Below are 27,986 nucleotides of genomic sequence, written 5' to 3' on the forward strand. Positions count from 1 at the left end.
AAGAGTAAAAATATGTTGCCCATGAAAAGAGATGAATCAATGATACTGTAGTAGAATAAATCGATCAAACCAAGTTCTCAAAGACTGTTGAAGAACATAAAGAGCATGTTTCAATTTACATACGTGATTAGGTCATAAAGGGTCTTTGAACCGTAGCGGTTGCTTCATGAAAACAGAATCAACTAATTTTCCAAGCATTATTTTATGTCTAACTAGTGTATGTTCCAGCCATGTGTTAAGGCAACTGAAAGGATGATCAGAATTGTTGTGGGCCTGATGACAGGTGAAAAGGTTTCTATAAAATAGTTATGCTAGGAAGTTAGAAAAATCCCTTAGCAATGAAACAAGCTTCTAGTAGCTCTAAGGATCTATCAGCTTTCAACTTAATTTTAAATACTCACTTGCATCCTAGGACATTCATGGAATCATCTCTAGACACAAGATCCCAAGTATCCGTTTCGTACAAAGTGGACAACTCTTCTTTCATGGCTTAAGCCATCAAGGGTGACTAAGAGCAGACTTGATAGAGTTTGGTTGACGAGGTATATCAAGGCCGACAACAAAATACTTCAGATTTGTCTTAGAAATGCCAAGCTGAGATCGTGTGACCATACCCTGAGATCTAACCGACAAGTTCCCATTAATGTTATCGTCATTGTCTCCTTGGAGAGTTGGTTGTTCGTTTACATTGTCACTACTAGACGCCTCGGGGGCATCTGAACAACATCTGCTAGTTGTTCATTAACTTGATTACCGTTTTCACCTTGTAAGTCTAATTACTCAGTGTGGGTAAGATTGTGACAATCAACAACATTGCCCTTAGATGGTGGCGAAGAAATACCTAGAGCATCTTCTTGATCAACCCCTGAAATCCAATCAGAGAAAACAACAAGTTCATTATTTTTATCAGCATTGTGTCATTTTCGAAAGGAAAAATGTTCGTTGAATATAATGTGTCGACTGACGTAAACACGACCAATTTCAGTCAAGCAGATAGTAGTTTCTTCATGATGCAAATAGTCATGACCTTTATGACTTTCACGATACTCGAGAAACATGCATGACAAGGCTCTGGGTTCATGCTTATTTTTCACCTAATCTATTAAGCAAGGATAACATAATGAATGTAAATAATGATATTAAAGTATTTTTTCAAACAACTTTTCATAAGGTGAGATTGAAAAGATTGAAAATGCTGGAACATGAACAAGTAAACACACAAGGCTGTCGTACCACAAGGTGGGACTTCACCAAAGAGGACGTTTAGCGTGCGTTATTGTTTGAGTCAGACGAGCTCAAACATGGTACCAGTAATAGCTTTGTATTCATCCTTTGTGCTAGATATGGCAATAGTTCATTGTTTGGTAGAGCACCATGACAGCATGTTGGCTCTCATATATGTTAGATAACCATTTATGAACTTATGATCATCTGAATATCATGCCGAGTCAGCATAAAAAAATACAGACAAACAAAGAAAAGAGGAATTCTTAATCTATAGGCCCAGGTTAATGGTTTCCTTTAAATAACGCAATATCCTCTTTACGTGAGCTCAATGGTCCTGACTTGGTTCGTGCATAAACTAGCAAACTCTATTAACTGAGTATGCAATATCTGGTATGGTAAAGGTGGCATATTGTAATGCCCCCAACAACACTCATGTACTATGTGGTGTCTTCTAATAGTTGTCCCCTATGTTTTGACAAGATCACGTTTGAAGCTGCAAGAGTTACAATTGGCTTGCAATCAGTCATACCTGTCTTAACCAAGAGGTCTATGATGTATTTTTTCTGACAAAGAATGATACCTTAAGCCTCACGAATGACTTCTACCGCAAGAAAATAATGTAGATTACCATGATTCTTAATAGAAAACTCACTTCCAAAGTCTTCAATAAGACTTGATATTTTTATGTGAGTTTCTGTAATAATGATATCATCAACATAAATCAGGACAAACGTATATGACTCTTGGCTATGAGACATAAACAATGATGGATCAGCCTTTGACTTAGAGAATCCCAATTTCTCTAGATAAATGTGTAACCTTTCAAACCATGTTCTAGGAGTTTGCTTTAAGCCGTAGAGAGCATGATTAAGTTTGCACATAAAGTTAGGATGAGTCTTGTCTTAAAATCTTAGAGGTTGACTCATACACTTCTTCTTTTAGGACACCATGAAGAAAAATATTATTTATATCCAACTGATGGATCGGCCAACCCAAACCAACTGCTATAGAAAGAACCATTCTGACAGACGTGAGTTTAACAATAGGAATGAAAGTTTTAAAATAATCAATACCCTCATGTTGACTTTAGCCCTTAGCAACAAGCCTAGCTTTATATCTAGCTATGGACTCATCAACATGTCTCTTGATTTTATAGATCTATTTATACCCAACAAGATTGGTAGCTTTATCTGAAGGCACCAGAGACCAGGTTTAGTTTTGATAAAGAGCCTTAACTTCTTCTTTCATAGCTTAACACCATTTGGGTTCAGTAAGATCTTCGCGGAACGAGTATGGTTCTTGTTCTTCTTGGTTCAGTTCACTGAGAAGGGCTATAGGCTATTTGACTTCAAGAAATAATCTTGGTTTTAGGGTTCCGTCTTGGGATCTGGTAACCATGTGATGAGTTATAACCGGGGTTTGGTGAGAAAGGTCAAGGACAAGGTTCATTTTGGTTGGTGCTAGGTTGGTTAGATTGGATTTCCGGTTCATAGAGAGATGACTCAGGGGGACACGTGTCTTAAGGTGGATCATGGGATGAATCCATAGGCTCATTAGGATGGATGACCTCAGGGTTAGTTGAAGACATGAGACTAAGTGGATGCCATTTTTCTGGAATTTCAAGAATAATAGGACTCTTGGGTTGGTTGGCTCCTTGATTATGAATCCAAGAGGACACTGCTTGGGACATAACATGTGCTTTCTTTTTGTCATACAGGAGTTGTCCTTCATCAAAGACATGTCTTGATATAAAAGTTTTCCTAGTTATAGGTTCATAGCATAAGTGACCTTTATAATTAGTACCATAACCTAAGAAACTGCAAGGTTTGGGTCTCAAATCAATCTTAGATTTGGTGTAGGAAACTAAATATGGGTAGCATGTGCACTCAAAAATTCTTAAATGCTCATACCCAAAAATATGATTAAGGAGCTCATATGGGGACTTTTGACTATGGTTTGGTGTAGGAATGCGATTAATGAGATAAGTAGCAGTTTTGAAAGCATCTACCCAAAAATTATGATTCAAACAAGCATGAAATAACAAAGCCAAACATGATTCAACATGTCGGTGTTTCTTCTCTACCATACCATTTTGTTCGAAGGTGTGGGAATAAGACAACTAACGTTTAATGCCACATTGATTTAGAAATTTTATAAAATCATCACTAACAAACTCTCCACCCCCATCCTGCTACTCCCAGATCAGCTTCAAAAAGAAAGAAAGCCCTTGGTTTGGACCAATTGGTTGAAAGCCTTACCCCTATTATAGATCTTGATTTGGCTGGCAATTTACTTTTCAACAATGTTTTTCAAGATTATAAAGCATCAAATTTCTTGACTAAAGAGAACAATGATAAAAACTTTGAAAAATCATCTACAAGAAGTAGATAAAATATGTACTCTTCATGAGATGGTACAGGGGCAAGACCCTAGAGGTCTGCATGAATCAACTGCAAAGGAGCTTGAGCAGAAAACTCAGTGTTACTGAAAGGCAACTTGTAAATCTTGCTTATAGAACATGACAAACATAAATCAATGTTATAATTCATAAATTAAATAAACTTATTTTTCCCAAGTTTTTTTAAAAGTTTAAAATCAGGGTGTCCTAAACGATAATGCCAAACTTCATCAAAAAATCTAAACATATTATTTCCAAATTTAGCAAAACTAATTGAAGGAAGCTGATCCACGTTCCCATGTTGAATGTTCGGCCATGGGTAGAGTCCCCTAATCAGTTCTTTTAGGAGAGTAGTCTCACTCTGAGATCCTTTACACAAAAACTATTAGTATCGAACTGAAACAAACAATAGTTATGTTTTGTTAACTTGGCTACTAACAAGAGATTTCTTTTAATAGAAGGCACATATAAAACTTCTTTCAACATAAATTTCTTATTTTCATGTTTCAGAGAGAGATTACATGTGGTAGAGATAGGTAGGTGGGTCCCGATTCCAACCATAACACCAATTGATCATTGATATTCACTTTTGTTGGTCAAACCTTGATCTTTAGAGGTGACGTGATGGGTGGCTCATGTGTAAGGATACCATGTAGAATCTTGCACACTATTGAGTGTCATAGCTGCAAACACTTTGAGAATATCATAGCGTGTGCGAGCAGTATGGTTTTTATGGCCACAAAACTGACATATAAATGATCTATCTCTCTTATTGCCCTCACGTTGAGATGTTCTAGTCTACCCTTGATTATCTCTAGAACCAAGATTTTAAAAATTTTGGAAGGAAGGCGTTGAAACGTCCAACCTCTCTTCCTCTACCACCTCGACCACCATGACCATGCCCACTTTAAGAGAAAAAGATGATGGTAGAAGTGTCTATCAATTGAGGAGACCTAGCAGACAACATTCGAGGTCTTTTTTCTTGATTTAGCAAGAGATCATAAATTTTACAGAATTTTGTGAGCTTTTCAAGAGAAGTTGTAGTAACAGTGGTGATAAAACTTCCATACTCTCGAGTTAACCTATTTAGGGTGAATTGGTCTACATCTGCATCAGAGACTGGTTCATTGACAATAGAGATAGAATCTGCAAAAAATTTGACATGATTCAAATAATCAACCATACTTTTTTTTTCTCTTTTACATTTTGAAGGTCCTGTTTTAATTGAAGGATACAAACACTTGAATGAGATACATAGGATTGTTCTAACCCAATCCAAACCTCTCTAGCAGAAGGAACACGAATGATCTGTCCAACATGACCTCAATAATAGTGGCTTTAATCCAACTTCATGCGAGTTGATCAACACTGTAAACACCCCAAATTTTCTAGGTCCGTTCCGAACACCCTCTTTCACAAATGTCACCCCCCTCAGGGCAGTGTACAGTCTCACCCTTAGGTTTATCCCGGTCTAGAAGTCAGTTTTACCCCCATTTTGTCAATGAAATTACCATTTTACCCCTAAGTCACCCTTAAATCCTTTTTGTCAATTAGACTCAACCAAACTCATCCTAAGTTTAGAAGAGTTAGAATGTCAGTCATTTCTAGCCCACCAAGCTCACAATGAACTGTGTCAGTTCATTCAGCTAAATCTAGTTCATTTCAAGCGAAAAGAGTTCATTTTAGCTCGAATTTTAGCCAAATTGTCCCTAAGTCAGTTAAACCAAATAGATTATATCCTCATGAGTCTAATCTGAGTTCAAATGGTCCAGTTTCAGTGCAAAGTTAATTTTTAGGCACTCAGATCTTCGTTTCAGCTCATTTTAGCTTATTTCAGTCGAAATTGAGCTAACCATAATCATTTGAGCTAGTGTTTTAGCTCCGAATTTAGTTCACCTGAGTATAATTAACTTCCAATTATGTTCAGTTTAAATTAGTTCAGACCAGTCTAGTGTCGTGTTTCCAACCCCTGCAGGGCAAAAAACAAAAAAATAAAAATTTACTCAGAATGTTGTTTCTACCAATTTTTCCAACTGAGAAAAGCCCTAATTTAAACTTGGATCAATTCTTTTATTTGATATTTTATCAATACCTGAGATCCAATCCATTTCAATTCAGATAGTGGATCCAATGTTGGATCTGGTGTCCAGTTTTTATCATGGACTTGGATTTTTCGTTTGATTTACTCTATAATCCATATCTAGAGTCCAATTTATTCATTGATCCTGGAATATCCCATCAAATATCCAGGATCCAATTAATCATTTTGGATCCATTTTCATTTGTATCCACCTTCTAATCCGTTCAGAATGATAATTGAATCGATTTCTGTTTTCTGAACTCAAACTCAAATTCATTTTATTGTCTGATATTTGAGACCCGATTTTATGTTTTGGATTCTGATCTAGATCCAAGATCCAATTTCATTTTTGAGCTTGACCCAATATTCAAATCCAAGATCCAAATCCAAATGTCATCATAAGCTTGGATTTTGCATATTCAATTCATTTCGTATCCAAGGTTTGAACACCAATTCGAACAAATCTCCTTCATTTTTTAATTGAGATCCAGATTCAATTTTTATTCAAAACCTCATACCCAAATCCTTTTCAAAATTCAATTTTAAAATGAATCCTCTTATTTCAAAAATAAATCCAATATTTTTCTTCATTTCAAAAATCAATATTTCAAAACTAGATTCATTTCAAAACCTTGTTTGGACTTTTTATATCAAACTAGATCCAGATCCAAATTCAAAATCCAATTTTTAACCCAAATCAATTCTTGGAAAAGAGGGGGGGGGGGGTCGACCACCTCTTTTCCTCCTCTTTTTCTTATTTTTCATTTTAGTTTTTGGGTGGTGGCTGGAGTGAAGAAGAAGCAACCTTCTTCAACCCCCCTTCAGCCAAGGTGATTGCTCTCTTTCCTCTTTCATTTTATTTCTTCTCATTTTTTTGGATATTTTCTTTCATTTTCCCATGTATCGCTCCCCCCTCTTCTCTTTTTTTTTTTAAATTTACATAAGTAGCAACGTAGATCCATTATATTGTTGTATTAATTTTCATTTCATGCTCTTGATTCCATTCAATTTGTTATTTTATTTCATTTTAGCCATTAGGATTATGAAATTTGATCTTCTATAGATCAAATTCCATATTCCATAGGCTATACTAATTCCAATTCATGCCTCAACACTTTGATTATGTTTTGAATGTATTTTATCTTAAATTTTCATCATCTATGCATTTATTCATGGTCTAGAACATTAGACTAAGCATTCATACATGTGTAATTTACTCTTAGCATGTTTAATTACCTTCAATCCATATTTTCAATTCTGACCCATTTTTAAATCCATTAATTCACCTATAATAATTCAAAGTCATTTTTATCTAAAAATTTTATTGTGTCTTCATGCATATGTTTTCGGGATCTCCACCAAAAATCAGATTAATCTGAATTGATTTGACCCTTTTTAAAAATTAGGATTCAGTGGACCCAAAATGGCATCAAATTGTCGGAGTGATTTCTCCCTAACCAAAGATGATATCTCTGATCCATAAAAAGTGGTGTCTTTGGCATTTAATCTAGTTTATTCATGCCAATTTTTAAAAAAATTTATAGTGTTTTCATACCTACTTTTGATAAAAAACCATGACCCTGTCACACTGTGTCATTTTAATAACTCAGATTTTAGTCCATTTTGTCAGAGTCAGATCTCCATAGAGATCATTTTTGAGATCTGTAAAAAGGATATTCTTCATCTGCATGTCTAATTTATCTCTGTAAAATTTCAGCAATTTCTATTGTAGATTTCTATTTTTTTGCATTTAATATCGAGACCCTGTCTGTTTGCAATCTCAGACGTTGCTTAGACCCAAGATTGATTTGTTGCAATCATATCTTCCTAATTGGAGATCATTTTCTAGATTTGTAATAAGAAATTTTTTTTCTAGAATGTCTAGTTTATGCATGCTAATTTTCATAAATTTTCATTTTCTTTTCATTTGTCATTTAGAACAAAAACCAGAACCCTGTTGTTTTTCTTTGTCAGACTTTGTATAGGTTCTAAGCCAACTTGATTGGATTGGATCAGATCTCCCTAATGGGAGATCATTTTCTAGATTTGTAAATTGGATCTTCTTACTTTGCATATCTAGTTTACTTCTGTAAATTGTTAGCAATTTTTATGGGCATTTCATATTTAATTTTGGTCAATAATCAGAACCCTGTCATTTTGCCTCATTAAGCATTACTTAGACCTTATCCCATTTTGTTTAGATTAACTCTCTCTAATAAAAAATCATTTTCAAAATCTGTAAAAAGGGTTTTCTTTTATTTTGTGTCTAGTTTATTCATGTTAAATTTCATAAACTTTCATATTTATTTGATATTCCAATTCTGCAAAAAACCAGGACTGATTACAGAACTTCAAGTTGTGTAATAAGTTCATTTCCTAAGATGAAACATTGACTTTCCGAATTCACCATTTCCAAACCAGGATTGATTTTACATTTATGTAAATTGGAGTTGTTTTATGATTGTGTTGAGCAACTTCTCCCACAAAATTAGAAGAAATTTACTTTGTTTAGCCTCTAAAACACCCAAACTACATAAATGTGTCTGCTAAAATCCAATTTTCAGTGTCTAAAATTAATTCTCTAATGTTTAGTCATATCTCAAGATTCAGAGATAATTTTGAAGTTCTGTAAAAGGAAAATGTTTCTTTGATATGTTCTGAATCCATGGATTCAATTTAAGTTTAATTTGAGTTGTTTTAGACTTTCAATTATCTGAAATGTTCTTACAAGTTCTCTTTGTAAATTCTGATTCTGCAAATTCCTATTTTAATTCGATAAAAACCCCTAATTTGGGTTTTTCTCCAATTTTTTCTTTAATTTTTCAATTCCATAATGTTTCTAAGGATGTTAGGAATCTCCATATCAATTTTCATGAATTTTCATGGTCATTTGGCATTTCATTCATTGCATTTTTCAAAATTGGTTTTATAAAAAGCATTATTTTTGTTAAAATGAAGTTAAATTAGGCATTTTTTAATTTTAAAAATCATTTTTCAAATATAATTCATATATTTCATAACTTGAAAATGATTTTCATCAAATTAGAATGCCTTAGCTTCATTTTAAACAAATTTTGGAGTTTATTTGCTTTTTATTTTAATAATTTTTAATTTTTTTTATAAATCTTCAATTTTAAAGTTAAATTCATTTTAAATTCAAAATTTAAAGTGGATTTACATATTTCAAAACTCAATTTCAAAATTTTAAAACTCCAAGATACATTTTCAAATGCTTTTGCAAAGAGTCATACATCATTTACATTTATTTTGTTTAAATTTTCTTTATTTTTGAGGCATAAAAGGCTATTTTGGATATTTTCTTCAATTTTCTAATAATTAAAGAAAATCCATAAAAGCCTATATTTATTTCTAACAAGTTTGCTCATTTTTTTCAAGAATTTTTATTTTGTCATTATTATATTAATTTAAGAGTTGTAATAAATCAATTAATGAGAATTTTATTTTATGCTTAGTTTAGAATGAATGAACATATATTTTAATTTTGATTTTTCATAATTAACTGTTTTATTTTTATTTTTATTTCAAAACACACTATGGTGAAACATGAATGGCACATGCACCATTTAATAGAGGATAAATAAAACTAAGTAAAATTTATATTTGTGGCCATAATCAGAATACGAATAATACTTAGAATTATTATTCTCTATTAAATAAAATTCGACCTACACTCTTTGGTCATTTTTAAAATCATCAATTTTCAAAATCAAATTCTCTTTTCTTCCTTTATTAGAATTCAAATAAAAGTTTATTCAAAGTATATTCATGGTCATAGTCATGGATATATAGAAAATCAACTTTGTTTTAATTCTGTAAAGGCACAAAAATCTCTTTCCCAAAAATAAAGTTTTAAATAAAAAAGATTTTTTAATAAAATTCCTTCAAAACACTTTTATGAAATAATTCATTCATCATCTAGGATAAAATTGCATCATTATTTCCCATTTTTAAAATCATTCAAAATATTGCCAATTTCCAAGTATTTTCTAAGTGATTTTTTATTTCAAATCATTTTCAAATTTCCAATCAAATTAAAAGTTTTTTTTTTAACTTTAGTTTCCCTTTCAATTTTTTTAATTTCAAATTCAATTTTCAATTTCCAATTTTCAATTTCGATTTTCAAAATAAATCTGATTTTAACTTCAATCTCAAATCTACTGGAAAATTCAATTCTGATTTCAAAATTCAAATCCAAATTTCAAATTCAATTTCAAATTCGATTTTTCAAATTCCAAATTTTAATTTCAAATTCCAACTTTTTCTTCAAATTCTATTTTTCGATTTCAAAATCTCATCTTCAAACTTCAATCTTTCGATTTCAACCTCAAATTTCAAGTTTAAACTTCAAATTTCACTCTCAAATCCATTTTCAATTTCAAATTTCCAATTTAAACTTAAAATTCATTTTAGTTTCAATTCCAAAGTTCAGAATTCAGATTCAAATCCACAAATGATTTTAAATTCAATTTTCGATTTCAAAATCACTTCCCAAAGAATATTTTCGAATCCATTTCAAAATCATTTGGAAAATTCAAAAATTTAAAGTATCTTTAAAATCAAAATAATTTTTCCAAAAGGCATACATATTTCAAGTTTAAAAATCATAGCACAAGTATGATTCTTTGTGCATTTAAGACTTCGAATAATTTTTTAGGCAAAGCAAAGGCATAAATTTTGATCCTTAGGTCAATTACCCTTGATAAAGGTGCTAGGAACGGTTGAACCTCGTACCGACGAGCGAGCCCCGTCTCTCAGTTTTTCCCATATTTTAAAAAACGGAGGCGAGTTATTTTAAAAAAAATCTTTTCCAAAAGGTCAAGTTGACCTTGCGAGAGTTTTCTTCCCTCAAAAAGGAAGAAAATTTTTGCAACGATCACAAACACGTTTTCATAAAATAAACTCTGGATTGCATTTTACCTGATCTCCTTTCGTGATAACCTGGTTTAACGCATAGCAGGTACCATCAACATATTTGATAAGGTCCTGGTTGAACATAACGGACTTGATCTGAGTTCTCCACAATAGGTAGTTGTTTTTATCGAGCTTCACAAACACCAATGCCGAAAAGGTATTCCAATGTATTGCTAGATTAGAAGCCAGGGAAGATGAGGTTAATGTCATCTCAAAGATACATGAGAGAACAATGCGCAAGCTCAAACACACTCAAAAGCCAATAGACTCTCTATGAAAAGGTTGAAAACACTGGAACATATTGTATATATATATATATATATATATATATATATATATATATATATATATATATATATATATATATATATAGTAACATGTATCTTCAAACACTTCAAGTGTTTAAAGATAGTTTGGACAAAACGTCACCGTTGATCGTGCACGATCAAACAATGATGTTGCATCTTTTTTTACTGTGCGTGGTGGTCTTGACCACCACAAAACCTATGGGCAGAAAAAAACACATTTAGCGATGGTTCAAAAACCGTCGCTAAATCTTTTTTTAAATGAATGTGCGGCATTATGCCGGGCGTTCGAAGATGTCTAAAGAAAACCCGTTTGAAGCATATGGGTTTTCTTTTATATATATATATATATATATATATATATATATATATATATATATATATATATAGAGAGAGAGAGAGAGAGAGAGAGAGGTATGAAATTGATACATGCTAAATGGGTTTTTCTGCCCTTTCAGTGATTTTTTTTGCAGTTCTGACCCCATAAATGTGTTGGGCATGGTCGATTTAAGAGGAATCCACACCTGGATCATGTGTTTTTGATGAAAAAAATGTTATTTGAAGCATAAAATAAAGATTTTGGATCATTGTTTTTTCAAACCTTATAAAAACCCACCCATGTGTCAGAATCGAACACTTCAAGAGCTGATCCCTATAAAATCAACTACATAGATCACACTTGTACGGTCAAAGTTTAAAAATAAAATGAAAAAACCTTGAAAAACTCTATTGCTGGGTTATCTCTATTTCTGTTGCCCTCTTGAGAGCCTTGTACTTTGCTTGTCACCGCTGGAAAGAAGCATTCAGTACTAAACTTTATTTTAGCAAGACAGCCTAGCTAAAAGTATTAGAAATAGAATATTATGAAATTTGTCCAGTATTACCAAAGACACAGATTGCATATACAATTACAATTACAAATCGATAAAAAAACACATGAAATAGCGCAAGTTGGATGGTAGAGTGTAGTGAGGGGTCTTGGGTTCAAAGAAACAGACATCTCAAACATCAGACTCAAACATCAGACTCAATCCACCTTTGAAAATACAATTAAAGATCAGCATACCCGAATAAAAAATATACTTTGCCTTTTAATTTCTAAACAAATGAAATCATGCTATGATATGATTCCATATTGGCCTTAAAAGCAAACTACTTTTCGGACCACTGGATTCATATCACAGCTCAAGACACCTACTATCTAAAAGATATTTATGTTTTTTCTCATATGATATCAATAGTAGCATAGAACACATTCAGACAATAAGGAACTCATCCTATTATTTCATAAATCACTGGCTGCTGGTAGAGAACCACAATATGTTGCACATACAGCACCACAAGAAATGAATGTCTGTGTATCGATCTTGTGATGCTCAAGTGGCTCAAAGAGAAATAGACAGTACAAGAATAATATATGTTGAGGCCACGCTACCAAAAGCTCATATGGAAACCAGAAGCTATCACAAAATTCTCATCCAGAGTACAAAATCAATTCTAATTCCAGATTTAGAATGGAACTTGCAGAACTGATACTAAAAACTCTACTAAGAAAATGTTAGATTTAGAACAGAACTTGCAGCAAGATAGATTCAAGACTGGCTTCTGCATGCCAAATTGTTGGAAAGGAGCAGGGAATGCTTGTCATCTATTCATAACTTTCCCTATCTTGCATAGCATTTGGAATAGGTGTCAAACTCACAAAGTAAATGAAACAAGTGAAAGGTGTTCCATCATAAAAACACTTTTACTTGTTTCTGAAGGCACGGATATAGAAGTCTTCAACCCTGATCCATCCTAGAACAATTTTTAATAGGGTTTAAGGTGTCTAATTCTAATGTCCTACAGAAGGTTGAAGCATCTTGCAAGAATAAAGAAATCAAGCAGCATTTTCGTAGGCTCAATAGCTTAAAAGTATTCCAAAAATTTAAAATATTTCATAAAAAATTATTCATGTTTTAAATATTTGATTAAACACTATAGACATTTCTCCTTTGGACCTCATGTTGTAAATAGAGTGCAGATGAAAAAAGGGTAAAAGTGCCATACAATTCCTTTTCTAGTTATTTCCTCATAAATTCATTGGAGTGAGCCGTCACTTTGTTAGTCTTGTTGCATACTATAAGTACTGGTGCTTTCCTCTTCACAATACTTGTCTTCGTCAAAATATCAGAGGTACCTTCAGTAGGGAAAAGAAAAAGAACATTATCGAGGTTACTTATTGGATATGACTGAAGAATAAAATAGTGAAACTCAAAGAGAAGAAGAAACTAAGGCCTAAACTTACTCAGCAATAGCCTGAATATTTTGCAAGAAGTCCAGAGCATCTACAACAAAAACAACCCAGCTGCAGTAGGCAAAAACTCATCAAGTTTTGGTCGAAGCCGAGCATGCCCAAGAACATCAACAATATGTACAGGCCCGATTTTCCCTTTCTGCTAGGTCCAAAAGAAAGTGAGACTGCTTCCTACTTCCACTTCTACAAGATTATCTATATACACATATAAATTATATACCCTCTAATTGCTTCAAGAAATCGTGCAACATTCACTTTGTCTCTCATCCAGAAACTGCAGAAGAACCACAGTAATCAACAGGAATTCCTACTAAGATTTCTTGTGATCGTACCTTACAAAGAAAGACCAAGAAAAATTAATTACCCTTCGACATGCCAGCACAATGTCAGACTCAGCAACATATACACCACCACAAACTTCCTGCAAAAGCAAGGGGAACTTCAGAACTAACCACAATACATCAAGAGATAAAGATCAGAAAATTCAGGATAGTTTCAATTGCAAGTCGAGACTACCTTGCTGAAGTATCTCTGAAGCAAAAGCTTCTTGAGGACACCGTGTGAAAATGTCTACAATGAGACTTTGTGCACAAAAGCACAATATTCTTGATGTAATACGTGTGCACAAAGGCATTAATGAACACTCACACAAGTGCACAAAGGCACGGATACAAATGCACAAAAAATAGAAAATAAAATCTCTTATTGAACCACAAAGGAGAGCTTAACAAAAAGCTTATTATACAATGAAGGGGAAGTCCCCTATTTATAGAGACAAGAGAGAGCCATTGGAGGGGCTCCCACATGTGAACGTTGGAGCCCCTCCAACGGTCATCTTATTGACCGCTGGAGGGGCCCAACGCTCACATGAGGTGGGCCCCTCCATGGCTAAGAGCCAAAAGAACTAAAAAATAAAAAAGAAAATAAAGAAGAGAAAAAACAAAAATTGCATACATATTCAAGAATATGAATATAAATAAAATAGAAAAAGAAAAAGACAAATTTACCTTTATTGGGTATATATATATATGAAATATATATGTAAATGTATCTCTCCATATATATACATAAATATATATATATATATATATAGGTAATACATTTTAACACCCCCCTTCAAACTTAGGGCCTAATGACCAAAAATTTGCCAAGGAGGAAGTTGAATCTGGGAGAACATAGCGCCTTGGTGAAGAAGTCCGCCAATTGATATTCAGATGTTACATAAGGAAGAACTATAAGTTTTTTCAGATATTCTTCTCTAATATAATGGCAGTCCATCTCAATATGCTTTGTGTGCTCATGAAATGTGTGATTTTTAGCAATATAGATTGCACTTTTATTATCACAACATAGCTTCATTGGCCCTTGAACATGTACTCTCATGTCTTCCAACAACTGTTGAATCCAAACAATTTTCATGGTAGTAGATGCCATAACTCGATATTCTGCTTCAGTAGATGATAATGATACTTTCTGTTCCTTCTTGCATCTCCAAAAGATTAATGAGTCTCCTAAAAATGTACAAAAGCCAGTGGTGGAATGACGGTTATTTGGGTCACCTCCTCAATCAGAGTTAATATAAGCTATTAAATTTAATTCAGAGGAAGAAGATAGAAATACTCTCTCATTCAATGATCCCTTTATATATCTGATGATCCAGAGAACTACACTCATATGAATTGATGCAGGTGCATGTTGAAATTGACTTGCAATATGAACTGTTACGACAATGAAGCCATACATGATACTTCAAGTACAAGGTTTTGATGATGAGCAAGTGGAATCAACTGCATTTCAGCTAAGGCTATGAAGAAATTAAAGAATTCAGTGAAGAATCCTTGAAGACTAGTGTGCAAATGTTTAATTCATTAAAAGTCTTAGATTCTTCTAAGAGCCTTACTTAGAGTGCATATTTAGGTTGCATTTCACCTTAAAAGTCTTTAAAAAAACTTTTCTAAAAGAAACTCTTTTGAAAATCTTTTTAGAAAACTCTTTTCTTAAATTTTCATGTTTATTAGTCGACCAATAGACTTATCAGTCGACTAATCCTTTTGCGCCATATTTTCTAAAAAGTCATTTTTGTCAAATTAGTCGACCGAAGGTTTTATCAGTCGACTGGACAGAATGTATGTTTTCTGGAAAATTAGCAGCAGTCGACTAATGATTTTTCAGTCGACTGAACAGAACATGTGTTTTCTGTAAATTTTAGCAGCAGTCGACTAATGATTTTTCAGTCGACTGAACAAAACATGTGTTTTCTGTAAATTTTAGCAGCAGTCGACTAATGCTTTTTATCAGTCGACCGAACAGAATGTTTGTTTTTTCAGAAGTTTTTAGCAGCAGTCGACTAAAAGGTTCTTCAGTCTACTGATGATATTATCAGTCGACTAACTTTTCTCCAGTCGACTAAGTTTCAAAAGTTCAGATTTTCAAATGGCTCGATTAACAGATCAGTCGACCGACGATAACTGTCAGTCTACTAATAACTAACTATTAGTCGACTAACTGATGTTTCAGTCGACTAATTTTGCCGTTTTCTTGAAACTTCAAAAAGGCGTGTCTTTTCATTTTTCAAACGTTTTGATCGTTCGAAATGGACCGTTTTGACACCCTTCATACTCTCAACGTATGGAATCTTTTAACTATAAATATGAGTGCATTTTACACTCAAAAACAACAATTCAATTGATTTGAATCTTGCTTTTCACTCTTATTCAGTCAAGTATTGATTTTCTCACTCACGTGATATTTTCACTTCAGTTTTTCACTCAAATCACTTTGAGAGATAGTGAATTCGTGAGTAGAGTGTTTCAACAACCTCAAAAGCCAATTGCATCTCATTTGCATTCAAAAGGAAGGCTCATAGGTTGTATTGTAAGTTGTTATTTCTTTTGTGTAAAAAGAAGGACTCCTTGGTGTAAAGGAGTTGTTTGCTTTCAGTGGGATTGTTACTGAAAGTGGGACCGGTTATGGTCTGTGTGATCTTGTAGTTTACAAGGTTGATAGTGGAAAATCTCAAGCGGGTTTTGCTTGGGGACTGGATGTAGGTCGGGTTTGACCGAACCAAGATAAAATCTTGTGTTCTTTGTGTGTTTACTTTGAGATTTGCAAAATCCTTCAATATTCCACAAAAAGTTTTAAAAGCACTATTCACCCCCCTCTAGTGCTCGTTGCCTCGAATTTAGTGTACTTTCATTTGGTATCAGAGCACAGGTTTGCTATTACTTTGATTTGACCATCATCTAGCATGGCAACTACAACATCTCAGCACAAAGAAGGAAGCTCCTCTGTTCGTCCTTCTCTCTTCGACGGAACAAACTATGGATACTGGAAAGTAAGAATGACAATATTCCTGCAATCCATGGATCTCGATATCTGGAGAGTTGTTTCAGAAAAGTACCAAACTCCATCAACTGATTTCAGCCGATGGACCGATGATGAAAAGAAGACTGCTTCACTTAATGCCAAGGCAATGAATGCCTTATATTGTGGCGTTGACAAGGTAGAGTTCAATCGCATCTCTCAATGCTCTACAGCTAATGAAATCTGGCATACTCTTCTCGTAACACACGAAGGTACGTCAAAGGTAAAAGAATCTAAAATTGCTTCTTTAGTTCATAAATTTGAATTGTTCAAAATGAAGCAAAATGAATCTATATCGGACATGGTAACTAGAATGATCGATATAACTAACACTTTGAAATCCCTTGGAAAAAAATATTCACAAGTAGATTTAGTCAGAAAGATTCTAAGGTGTTTAACTCCTGAATGAGAGAGAAAAACCACTGCTATTGAAGAAGCAAATGATCTCAATACTCTCACTCTTGAAGACTTAGTTGGTAACTTAATGGCATATGAGGTCCAACTTCAAGACAGACAAGAAGAAGAGCCTAAAAAGAAGTCTCTTGCTTTTAAGGCTACTTCTGACTCAGAAGATTCTGAAGAAGATGAAGATGAAGATATTGCCCTCATCACAAGGCAATTCAGAAGATTCATCAAAAAGGGAAGATTTCAAAGAAAGGCAAAGAAAGCAGATTCTTCCATTCCCAATGAAGTAAAGTGTTTTAACTGCAAAAAGGCAGGACATATCAAGAAAGATTGTCCTCTTCTCAAATTCAAGCCCAAGGACCAATTCAAGAAGAAAAAGGCATTTCAAGCATGTTGGGATGATAGTGACTCCTCTTTCGATGAAGAATCAAATGAAGAAGTCGCCAACATGTGTTTTGTAGCACAAGAAGATTCGGTAAGTCAATTTGACTATGATGAGTTATTTGAAGCATTTAATGATTTATATGCTAAATTTAAGAGTCTTAGTTCTAAAAATAAAGAGTTAAAAACTGAAAATTTAACTCTTGACTCTCAAAATAAAGTGTTACTTCAAGAAATAGAAGATCTCAAGAAGGAAAATTCTTGCCAAGCACTTGAGATAAAAGAAATTGGAGTTAGAACCAATCTCTTACAAAATGAAATATTTAGTCTTAAAGAAAAGTCAAATGATCTTCTTTCTATAGTGACCAAATTCACAAATGGTCAAAAGAATCTAGAAAAACTTCTTGGTTCTCAAAGATGCTCGATTAATAAAACTGGATTGGGATATAGCTTCTTTGATATTCAAAATAGACCAAACTATGTGGTGAAAAATCAAAGACATTATTCTCAACCTTTTGTTCATAAAACTAAATTTTCTAGTTCTAATAGAAATGCATCTAGAAATGTTTATTCTAAATTCTTTTATAGAAAGAATATTTATTATCAAAGGAAACCAAAATCCAAATGGATATGGGTTCCTAAGACTAACTCTCATGGACCCGAAAATAGAAAGGAGTCAAATGCTCTGTTTTCTGATTTTGTTGTAGGTACACAACATAAGGAGCAAATGGATATTGGACAGCGGCTGTTCCAAACATATGACTGGAAGGCCGGAGTTATTTTCCACCCTCCAAAATAAGGATGGAGGAACCGTCACCTTTGGTGACAATAACAAGGGAAAAGTGATAGGTATTGGTAATATTGGTAATCCAAAATTTCCCTTGATAGAAAATATTCTTTTAGTAGATGGTTTAATGCATAATTTAATATGTATTAGTCAATTATGTGATAAAGGTTTTCATGTTTCTTTTGAAAATGATTTATGCTTAATTTCTGATTTTCAATCTAAAAAGATCATTTTTAAAGGTAAAAGAAGAAACAATGTGTATGAACTATATCTAGATGAATTACCCTCTTTTAATGAAAAATGTCTTATTGTTTCAAATGAAATTCAATGGTTATGGCACAAGAGACTTGGACATGTTAATTTTAAAATTATTTCGTTAAATTTTATTTCCACTAAAGAACAACATGCCGATATCTTCACTAAACCTCTTAAAAATGAAGATTTTATGAGAATTAGGAGAGAACTAGGTATTTGCTCGTTTTTGGATATATAAAAATGTTGATTTTTGAACAAAATCTCAAAATCGCACTATATTAGTCGACCGATAAAATTCTAGTCGACTGATGTTTTATATTTTGGAATGTATCGCATCATATTAGTTGACCGATATATTTCTAGTCGACTGATGATATTTTTAGAATAAGTCGCATTTTTTAGTCGACCGATAAAGTTTTAGTCGACTAAATTTAAAAAAGAAAAATTTAAGTGAAGGGACCCGACACCCCTTGGATTTGTTTTTAAAACCCATTTTTTTTTTTTAAAAAACAAAAGAGGCATCGTTTCACTTCGTACCTTTTCGTTTAAAAAAAAAAAAATTGAAACCCTTAAACCAAAAACCCCTCTTTCTCTTTTGCCTCTCTCTCTTCCAAAAAACCCTCGGAGTGCCGTTCGACTCCATCATCGCCGGGATTTTCTTACCGTAACAGGGAGACGCCGGAATCTTCTGGCCGTGATCTTGAAACGCCGGAACTCTCTTGCCGTGACAGTGCTTTGCCAGAATCCCCTTTTGGCCGACTTCTCCTCATCGTTAGCCACCACAGTGTCCTTCGTTTTTGATCGCCGGAAAGTTTTTTTTCCCCTTGCTGGACGTTATTTGGAAGCCGACATTTTGGTAACCATGCCTCGCACGAAGTCTGCATCTGCAAAAGGTTTAGGTTCTTTTCCTCCTACACCTACTTCAAGACATGGTTTTTCACTAAGATTACTTCGCAACCCTCTTCTCTATGACACTTTTGGATCAATTTCTGCACTACCTATTTTACCAGGCCGAAATGTTCTATTTCACTTATTTTCTCGTTACAAAATAAGAGAATTATTTCCTGGTATTTCACATTTTTTTTATGCTTGTGCAGATACCCTTCATTATCCTTTTCTTATTCACTTGTTTTACACGAATTTACAAATGAATCATGAAACTGGAGTTTTGTCTTCTCTTGTTCGTGATGTTGAAATCGAGTTTGATTCGAAATTGCTTGGAGAAATTCTTGAAATTCCACCTTCAGACACTCTTTTCAACACTATTGAATTGAATGATGAAAGAGTTTTTGAACAAATTCTTCTTCCAGAAGCACCTCACTGCCCTCCTTTCAAAAATACTAATCTTCAAACTCGTGCACGCATTGCTGGACGAATCCTTGCCCACAATGTTCTACCCAAAACTGGTTCTTTTGATTATTATTCCACAGATCTATCTACGGCTCTTTATGTTTTATTTGGAAATATTTCTGTCAACTGGGCCAATGTGTATTTTACAAACTTGTGGAAACAAAAACCATTTCTTCCTTATGGTTGTCTTTTAACCTGTATTTTTAGACATTTTAAAGTTCCTTTAACAAATGAAAAGTACATTGAGCAAAAAGAGTTCTTTGATCAAACAATTTTTAAAAGAATGAAAATTAAATATCTGCCTCCCTTAAATGTTGATCAAACTGAACCATCTGATCCTAATGAACCATCTATTTCTGAACCTTCACCTTCTGCGACACCTTCATCTCATGCAAAAAGAAAGAAATTTTCGACAAATCAAGACCATGATGAAGTTATGCAGAGACTGGAAGCTTTGGAGCTGCATCAACACACCTTTCGTGAAGATGTGACTCAACAACTTGCTTCAATTCAGAAGGATGTAACTGCTATTAAGGATTTGCTAAACTCTCTTTTCTGATCTTTGATCTTTGAAAAACATACTTTGTGGGTTGTAATATTTTAAACTTATCTCTATTTCTGCTTATGCTATTTTTGCCCTTACTCTTTTTGATTCTGACAAAGGGGGAGAAAAAGATAAAGATAGCATTACTTTGAAATTGCAAGGAGATCTTGAGAAAAAGATGATAGCAATTACATTACAGGAGATCTTGCATGAGAAATGCAAAATTAAGAGAAAAAGAAAGTTTTGAATAAATATATTTCTAAATACATGAAGAAATGATGAATGGAAATGCAAACCAATCAATATGTGATATATGTGCTTTAAATGTGCTAACTTTTAATGTTTTGCAGCATATTGATAGGGGGAGTAAAATCTCCATCTATGCATCTAAATGCTTCATCTTTGATTAAGTTTGTCATCATCAAAAAGGGGGAGATTGTTACGACAATGAAGCCATACATGATACTTCAAGTACAAGGTTTTGATGATGAGCAAGTGGAATCAACTGCATTTCAGCTAAGGCTATGAAGAAATTGAAGAATTCAGTGAAGAATCCTTGAAGACTAGTGTGCAAATGTTTAATTCATTAAAAGTCTTAGATTCTTGTAAGAGCCTTACTTAGAGTGCATATTTAGGTTGCATTTCACCTTAAAAGTCTTTAGAAAAACTTTTCTAAAAGAAACTCTTTTGAAAATCTTTTTAGAAAACTCTTTTCTTAAATTTTCATGTTTATTAGTCGACCAATAGACTTATCAGTCGACTAATCCTTTCGCGCCATATTTTCTAAAAAGTCATTTTTGTCAAATTAGTCGACCGAAGGTTTTATCAGTCGACTGGACAGAATGTATGTTTTCTGGAAAATTAGCAGCAGTCGACTAATGATTTTTCAGTCGACTGAACAGAACATGTGTTTTCTGTAAATTTTAGCAGCAGTCGACTAATGATTTTTCAGTCGACTGAACAAAACATGTGTTTTCTGTAAATTTTAGCAGCAGTCGACTAATGCTTTTTATTAGTCGACCGAACAGAATGTTTGTTTTTTCAGAAGTTTTTAGCAGCAGTCGACTAAAAGGTTTTTCAGTCTACTGATGATATTATCAGTCGACTAACTTTTCTCCAGTCGACTAAGTTTCAAAAGTTCAGATTTTCAAATGGCTCGATTAACAGATCAGTCGACCGACGATAACTGTCAGTCTACTAATAACTAACTATTAGTCGACTAACTGATGTTTTAGTCGACTAATTTTGCTGTTTTCCTAAAACTTCAAAAAGGCGTGTCTTTTCATTTTTCAAACATTTTGATCGTTCGAAATGGACCGTTTTGACACCCTTTCATACTCTCAACATATGGAATCTTTTAACTATAAATATGAGTGCATTTTACACTAAAAAACAACAATTCAATCGATTTGAATCTTGCTTTTCACTCTTATTCAGTCAAGTATTGATTTTCTCACTCACGTGATATTTTCACTTCAGTTTTTCACTCAAATCACTTTGAGAGATAGTGAATTCGTGAGTAGAGTGTTTCAACAACCTCAAAAGCCAATTGCATCTCATTTGCATTCAAAAGGAAGGCTCATAGGTTGTATTGTAAGTTGTTATTTCTTTTGTGTAAAAAGAAGGACTCCTTGGTGTAAAGGAGTTGTTTGCTTTCAGTGGGATTGTTACTGAAAGTGGGACCGGTTATGGTCTGTGTGATCTTGTAGTTTACAAGGTTGATAGTGGAAAATCTCAAGCGGGTTTTGCTTGGGGACTGAATGTAGGTCGGGTTTGACCGAACCAGGATAAAATCTTGTGTTCTTTGTGTGTTTACTTTGAGATTTGCAAAATCCTTCAATATTCCGCAGAAAGTTTTAAAAGCACTATTCACCCCCCCTCTAGTGCTCGTTTCCTCGATCCTAGTGCACTTTCATGAACAACATGTGAAATATCAGGTCTAGTGATATTAATATACATTAGAGATCCAACAAGTTGCCTATAAGAGGTGGGATCTTTTAGAGGAATCCCATCATTGATTTTCATCTTTGTACCAACTACCTCAGAAGTTTCACAAATTTTATCATCTGTAATTCCAGACCTGTCAATAATCTCAAATGCAAGTTTAGTTTGAGATAAAAAAAACCTCTATGAGAATAGGCAACTTCGATGCCTAAAAAATACGTTAGGAATCCCAAGTCAGACATTTCAAATTTATCTTTTAATATAGATTTCATGCTCTTAATTCCCTTAGTATTATCACCTGTTATAAGCATATCATCAACATATAACAATAAAATTACAATTCCTGTATTGGATTTTCTGACAAATAAAGTTGTGTCGGTGAAACATGATGAAAAACTATTTTCCAACATTACATTATTAAATCTATCATACCAAGCCTTGAGGGCTTGTTTCAAACCATAAAGAGTTTTTCATAGACGAAGCACTTTATCCTTAGGAATCTCCATACCCGGAAGAGCATCCATATAGACTTCTTCATTAAGATCACCATTTAAGAATGTATTTTTAACATCCATTTGATAAAATGTTCCATTTCTTAATTGAGGCAATGGTAATGAGATATCTAACAATAACCATACGTGCAATGGAGGCAAATGTCTCATCATAATTGATTCCATATTCTTAACTATATCATTTGGCAACCACTACAACAAAGCAGTAGATTAGCGACGACCACATTCCGTCGCTAATCCGTCGCTAACATGGTTAGCGACGGATTAGCGACAACGAGGCGACAGTATGCTTACGTCGCGAATATTTCGACGCTAACTGGTGACAGAATTATTCCGTCGCCAGGTCCATCGCTAATTGCGACGGAATAACGAGCGCTATATTCCGTCGCCAATCCGCCGGTACTAAACGGCGACCACGGCTTGGCGACGGATTTACTTCCGTCGCTATGCCGTCGCTAGATTAATATAAATAGCGACGGATGATTCCGTCGCAAACACGAAAAAAAATAAAAAATTAATTATTTGAAAATTAAATACCGAGCAATTTCTATTTCTTGTACAATTTATATTTCCTGTAAATAAAAAACAAACCACACAAAAAATTTCATATAACAAGAATCTACAACAATTAATCGTTCCACCTTAAAATTAAAAAGTTTAATTATTTACAATTCAACAATTACAATTAGGAAACATAAAAAAAATAGAACTTCTTCAACACAGTCCTCTAATCATCGCCAAGATTTTGTGCGTCTTCTTGTTCATTGTCTTTATCTGTCCCTTCAGCTCCACTACGTTGATTATCGCCAGCAGCCTACACAAGAAAAGAACAGTCAGTATTGATAAACAAAATATAATGAAATAAATTACACACTATATGTGATTCTATCATGTGCTCATGTGTGATCTAAGGCAATAAAAAAACTCTATATGTGATTCTATCATGCTCATATGTGCTCTAAGGCAGACAAAAAGTTATATATATATATATATATATATGTGTGATTCTATCATGCTCATATGTGTGCTAAGGCAGTCAAAAAATTGAATATGTGATTATAACATGTTCATATGTGTTCTAAGGCATCTAGAAAAACTCTATATGTGATTCTACCATGCTCAGATGTGCTTTAAGGCAGGCAAAAAAGTATATATGTGATTCGATCATGCTCATATGTGCTCTAAGGCAGGCAAAGCAAAAAATTTTATATGTGATTCTATCATAAATGATATATAACATGTTCATATGTGTTCTAAGGCAGTAAAAAAACTCTATATGTTATTATAGCATGCTCATATGTGTGCTAAGGCAGTCAAAAAACTGAATATGTGATTATAATATGCTCATATGTGTTCTTAGGCAGTCAAAAAATTGAATATGTGATTATAGCATGCTCATATGTGTTCTAATACAGTAAAAAAAACTTTATATGTGATTCTATCATGCTCATATATGTTCTTAGGCAGGCAAAAAAACTTTATATGTGATTATAGCATGCTCATATGTGCTCTAATGCAATAAAAAAACTCTATATGTTATTATAGCATGCTCATATGTGCTCTAAGGCAGTCAAAAAACTGAATATGTGATTATAACATGCTCATATGTGTTTTTAGGCAGGCAAAAAGTTATATATGTGATTCGATTATGCTCATATGTGTTCTAAGGCAGACAAAAAACTGAATATGTGATTATACCTGAGAGGGACCTGGAATCGAAGATCCCCTATCCTGAACAGCGGCCTTGATCTCATTTCGGAGAAAGGGGGCGACGGTGTATTGGAAGTAGTTATTCAGTCATTCATTAATGATCTCGCGTACATCATCACTGGAAAGAATAGTCGGCTGCTTGGAGCTTATGTCGGCGCAAGAAGTCGGTGAGCCGTAACTGGAAGAACCAATAACTGGTGAAGTGTTCATATTACTCCCAAACCCGAACACGCAACCTTTTTTGGGTTCACCTGCTGCAGTCACCCATGCTGTAGGACCAAATGATGGATGTTGAGTAGCGTCATCATCATATCGCTCTACCATCTGTTGCTCATATGCCTCCTACAGAATAATGTTTAAAGTATTCATTAATAATTAATGATAACATTATGATAACTTGCATATATATTGCAATGATTATTAATAGAATTAATACATACCGTTGTCGTTCTCGCCTTCTCTGATACGAAGACTCCTGTGGTCTTTCGTTTATGTGTTTCTACAAACACATCTTTATATGGTACACTGCCTCCTTTTTCTGCTTCCTGCGAAGTTAAATAACAAAAGATTTAGTACACAAGTTTGCAACAATACTTATAAAATTAATATTATATATTAACGAGTTACCATTTTCTTTAAGTGGCTCCCAAATGTCTTAGATCCACCTGTGTGTAGATGGACTTCGGGCATCTTCGATCGATTTTGTGCAGCCTTCGCAGAGCGATTTCTAAATGCATCTCCCGCCCACTTATCGCACATTTCATCCCAGTAATCTCTCCTGATAGTAATAGGACCATGGCCCTTCCACAGTAATGGATCATCTACTACGCCAGATGCTTTTTTTGCTGCAGTCTTCATAGTGTGCAGCATGTCTGCAAATCGATTGGCAGCCACCTTCTGCCACACCTTCCTTGCATCATTTTCTTCCACCGTAGTTGCGAAGCGATTCAAAGCCTACAAATATTTTCAGTAATTCTGTAGACATTGCTTAAATAAATTAACTATGAAACACATTAACTATGAGGAACAACTGTATACCATGAATGAGGACCACAATCTGTCTAACACCTCCTTTGGGTACTCTTTCCATTGAGCAACTGGTTCTGGTATATGTTGAAGAAGTGAATTCCTAATCTCTCGTACTACTTCTTGTGGCTCAAACCTTGTGCTGCACATGAATTGTTACACAGTAAATATCAATATAAAATATTTAAAAGATATGCAATAATTGAAAACATAATACTTACGGTCGATTATCGATATACACTATTCGAATGAGTCTTCTTGTGCCAGCGTGAGAAGACCCTGTTTCCTGTGTTGGCTCTTGACTTGTGTGATCAACTGGTGTAGGTGGGTCGTGTACAGGCGCAACATCATCTGTAAAAAAATACATTAGAAATTCTCAGAATGCGCATTTGAACTAATCAAGCATCCAATTAGTTATATAATATACCTATCACAGGAGCCCGTGAAGATTAAGGCTGAGCCTGGATACTACTGGATGAGCGACCACTATAACCTCCATGAACCATATTCTAACAAATAACATATGTCATACAATACATTCAAATAATTCACATCAAGTATTACAATGCATTCAAGTCATTCACATCAAGCATTGCAATGCATTCAAATAATTCAAATCATTCACATCAAGTATTGCACTAATTCAAATCATTCGTTGCATAAATTATAATACATTCAGATAATTGAAATCATTCACATCAAGTATTACAATGCATTCGAATCATTCGTATCAAGTATTACAATACATTCAAATAAAATTTTTAATCATTCACACCAAGTATTGCAATACAACTCACATCAAGTATTACAATGCATTTAAATAGAGGTTTGTAGTATAAGATTTTGCTCACTAGTTTGAGAATTCTTCCTTGTCACTAGTTTGACTTTCTTCTTCTTCTTCTTCTTCTTCTTCATTGTTTGCCCATCCACTTGGTACATCATTTGGATCACATTCCTCTATGAATGTTTCATCGGCCAATGGAGATATGACATGCATATCATGCGCAACATCATGACCATAAGCGAAGTCATAGACATCATCTGATTGATAGTAATCACTGTCTTCAGCTAACTCATCTTCCTGTAACTGATCATACTCGGGGTATAGTTTGGATTTCACCTTGCAAACTGCCCACCATTCATTTCTATCTGACTTTTTTATACTCGGATATGAAGTATAATAAACTTGTTGAGCTTGCGAGGCTAATATGAATGGTTCATATGTTCCAAACCTGGATTTATGATTCACTTCCACAATGCCTGAAGCTTTGTCGAGTCTTGTTGCAGTTGGATCAAACCAATGACACTTGAATATCGTAACCCTGTTATTCATGCCTAAGTAAGTCAACTCCATTATTTCCTCTATAACACCGTAGTAATCATGTTCATTTTCACCGTAGCTGCTACCCTTGACACACACGCCACTATTTATTGTTGATTTGTTTATACCGTAGTCTTTTGTATGGAATCGATAACCATTTACGATATACCCGTTGTATCATTGCACAACTTTGGTCGGACCATTTTCTAAATCACATATTCCTTGATCTTTAACATCACCATGGCGAACCTACGCACAGACATAAACAATGATTGTGATCACGATCAATTAAGTAACTTAGTGTTGTTTATAAGTACAAAATTTATGTTAGCTTCTTTACCAACTGTTTCAACCACTCCACAAACTTAGTTTCACGTTCTTTTTGTACTTCTGCATCAGTGAGATGTGAAACTTCACTTTGCAACTCCAGATCAAATCGTCTGCAAACCACAAATACTTATATTACCGAGCCATGTATCCACATATAGAACATAAAAGGATTTATAATTGAGTTGCATATACATATACTTACTCGATGTATGGGTCGATCGCTGAGCAATTAAAAAGAATATAGATGTGTGCTGTATCTTTCTCTCGATCTGTCAATAGCCTTGATCGGCAACTACCAAATGCATGCCCAAGTGGTTGAAATATCGACAGCTTGTCAGCTACAGTTACTTGTTCTCCATCATCGTTACGGGGCGGGCATGTGTAACGTGTTGGAATATGAGGTTCGAAGTACATAGATGAGAAATTTGAAATCTCTTCTAAAGTGTACGCCTCACAAATAGAGCCTTCTACTCTTGCTTTATTACGAACCTTTTGTTTTAGGTCGAACATGCATCTGACAAAAATATACATTTCAAATTTTAAATATCTGTCATTAAAGAGACAAATATAAAAAAACATATACCTTTCAAATGGGTACATCCATCGATATTGCACAGGGCCACCAACCCTTAGTTCATATGTGTGATCATCGCAAAATTTTTCCTCTCGTAATATTCTCTCTCTTCCTTCTCTTTTCCTTTCCAACCTCTTATTTTCCTCCTTTTTGAAGGGAGAAAAGATAAAAGACGGAAAGAAAAGAGAGAAGAGAAAAGAAAGAAGAGAAGAGAAGAGGAATTCTTTTGCGGGTCTCACTTGACCT

The sequence above is a fragment of the Nuphar pumila genome, chromosome 5, assembly GCF_984573655.1.
Source record: "Nuphar pumila chromosome 5, dmNupPumi1.hap1.1, whole genome shotgun sequence".
Lineage (NCBI taxonomy): Eukaryota > Viridiplantae > Streptophyta > Magnoliopsida > Nymphaeales > Nymphaeaceae > Nuphar > Nuphar pumila.